The 3,164-nt window shown below is 38.0% G+C and overlaps 1 non-coding gene across 1 annotated transcript; it reads left to right on the top strand.

The window, feature by feature from the left end:
• Positions 1-382: 382 nt before the first annotated feature.
• Trnap-agg lies at positions 383-454 on the top strand. Its single transcript has one exon. It is a non-coding gene; the product is annotated as a tRNA-Pro (tRNA).
• The last annotated feature ends 2,710 nt before the right edge of the window (positions 455-3,164 follow it).

Here is a 3,164-nt window from a genome sequence, read left to right as displayed (position 1 = left end):
TGTAACAGATTAGACATCAGACACTCAAACGTTGTTGTGACTGTATTGGACAACAAAAAAAAGAAAAATCTCAATGAATCTCACTTAAAGTTGACTTCGCAGGTCCTGTCCCAAGTCCGTGTTCGAAATTATTTTCATACTGTCTGCTTCTCATTTAATTGGCTTTCTGGGGCACAACTACCGTCAATTATAGAATTTAAGGCTAACAAGAGTGGAGTTACATGTTCTATGGACCGATGTCTCCCTGTATTTTCATCGGTATTTTAGAGCAACTAATTCTCGAAGCGGCGCGAGTTCCGTCACGCAGTGTAGGTCACGCTGGCGGAACCTGTTACTAGCACGGAACTGGTCCAGAAATTTGTCTTCACTCGAGCTTGCCGTGGGCTCGTTGGTCTAGGGGTATGATTCTCGCTTAGGGTGCGAGAGGTCCCGGGTTCAAATCCCGGACGAGCCCAGTATATTTTTAAATTCCTTGTTTCTTTTTCACGCTGACGTGATTCTTGAACCTATGAACTCCCTCAATTTTGCAAATCGTGCCTGCAATACATTTTCTGCGCTTCAGCAGAATCTCAGCAAACTGTAAAAAAAAACATTTTTACGTATTCTCTATAGAATAATTCCTGAAGTAATAGCGAATTTTTATCGTTCTAAGCGTGAAATGTCACAAAACATCAACATTTGTCTGTAGGTCTTGCTTTCATGCAGAACAGCAACATACTGTTGGTGATGGTTTGTAGCTGTCGTGTGCTCAAGTTGATGTGAAACATGAACTGCTGCAAGCTTTGACTAACTTGAGCTGTTCTGTCTGTGGCAGTCATTACTGAAAGTGCGTATGGAATAACTCTTGGATGAGATTTAACATCAGAAGCAAGCAGATCGCTCAATTAAGACAGGGACCTCAAAATTGTATTTCAGTATTTCTCTTGCTCTTTTAAATGTGGAATGTAGGATATGGTTACATTTCTATCGTCCGGTGATGAATTATTTCACTGATTAGCGATTAGCTGTTAAGAATCTTCCGGTTTGTTGAATGTTTATACAGGCATGAAAAATGACAGCTAACACTGAATGGATCGTTATATCTAAGAACCATTGGTTTTCCATGGCGCAGGTACCCTATAGATTTTCTTATCATTGGTATAGTGATTTTGTGTGGTAACGGTACTGTGCAAGACTTATAGCCTGTAATAAAACAGGTCATTTCTTAAATAACATTGAAGGGCTATTTGCTACAAAGTAGCTCCTCAACATCTTTATTTTCCTACAATCCTATCAGCGTCGTGTCATAGACACGGTAACGACCAGGAGCTATCTTCTGTAGTGAAGGGGACAATGACACCTATCAAATGCTAGGTGACAACAGAATTATTGCTAGGTGTACATGATGTTGTGTACCTAGAATTGCAGTCCTGACGTGTATGGTCTGTCTGGACCACCTACCAGGGTTATGTCCGACGGAACTGTTGTATATGGCAATCCTGGTGGGGATGATTTTGAGAGACTATAATAGTGAAGAACTGCAAGGAATGTGAACAATGAACTTACAGTAGTACTGAACATAGACAGTAAAATTGTGAACAGTGTTTGGGAAAGTAGCTTTTGGTAATTATAGTAGTAAAGGTTTTAAAAAGTTCTAAGGTATTACATTAACCATTTCCGTTGCGAAATTACACAATATATTAGCGACAATTATTTGAGATGCCACAATATGCTTCACAGACCAAATAGATTTTGCTGTGGGATGTGTTGAAAAGGAATGTCATCAAGAAAAGAAGTCGAGACTTTCTTACAAATTATATACACTGAAGTAAGAAGTGGCACTGGGGGACTCAGAAAGCCTGCAGGTAGCAGCTCTACCAGGGTGTACAGCGGCATGTAGCAGTTCTCACTTCATGGCACAAATATGATAATTCCACAGGAGGCGCAAACTGAAATTCTACACACTGGCTAGAGGGTGAAAGAGCCCATGCAACCGTCAGCTGTAGACAGCCAAACATAATTAAATACGTTAGGTTAGTCTGTTCTTCTCATTCTTAAAGGCTCACCAGTATACCGTGGTACAGTGCTACAACACAGTGCAGTGAAAATGCACACACCTACAGATTAATAAGTAGTAAACAGGTCTTTAGTTATCAGTAACACTATCATTAGAAATGTGAGTGAAAATGAGGAATTCATCGTATGACACAATAGAGAAATATGTTATTCTTTTCACGGAAGATAGGATCAGAATTACGTGATGAAAGTTCGTCAATGCAAGACATTTCAGTAGTCTTGAAGGACATTGCTCATGTGCTAATTGAACAAGTACATTCAGGTGACCATGGATTAAACATGAATTTACCAAATGAAAGTTACTGCACTGTATGAGCAGACACTGCAGCTGTTGAAAGTGATAGAGATTTGTCTAGTGAAAGTATAGCAGTGGATTTTACTGGTTATGAACGTCTGATGATGAGGTTTCTCAGAGAATTTTCTGAATTTTGTACAAAATCTCGGAACAATCAGAAAGCAATTACAAATTCAATTAAAGGAAATACAAATATTATTGAAGAAAAATTAAAAAAAAGCAAATTAAAGGACAAATTAAAATACTGATAAAAACCAAACAAAAAATTGATGAGATGAAGATGAGATTCACATAGATATCCAATTCGTACTCCAATAATATGAAGAGAGTCAAAAAATAATAGCTGATGCTTTATTAGAAGAAGTATCTAAGAATAAACAACTGCCTCATGCAGCTGAGCAGAAATAACTTGTTTGGAATGTAATGTCGTACATTTAGTGAATAATAATAAAGGAGCTAATGGGTTTTGCGAAACAGATCATAAACAGAAAGAGAGCAATTAAAAAATGTTCATGTTGATTTGTTCAACAGAGTAGAGGTAGTGTAGATCACATATTCTGGGAATGCAGGTGTAATTCATTCACAACTGAAAAAAAAATTGGCAGTAGTCCCGAGACAGAATTATTACAGTAAGTTATCAGTATGCTACTCAGGCGGAGACTGAAATTTAGCAAAATTTTGCTTCTTATGAGCAGGAACAACAGAGAGATAAAATAAAATATTATGTAATGCCTGAGGATCAGTTCATACGAGTGTGTAAGTTTCTTTGGTTCTCTGTCTTAGGAAACACCCATCCTGTGCATTCAAACAACTG

Source organism: Schistocerca piceifrons, chromosome 3 (assembly GCF_021461385.2).
Source record: "Schistocerca piceifrons isolate TAMUIC-IGC-003096 chromosome 3, iqSchPice1.1, whole genome shotgun sequence".
Lineage (NCBI taxonomy): Eukaryota > Metazoa > Arthropoda > Insecta > Orthoptera > Acrididae > Schistocerca > Schistocerca piceifrons.
This window is presented reverse-complemented; position numbering and strand designations above follow the sequence as displayed.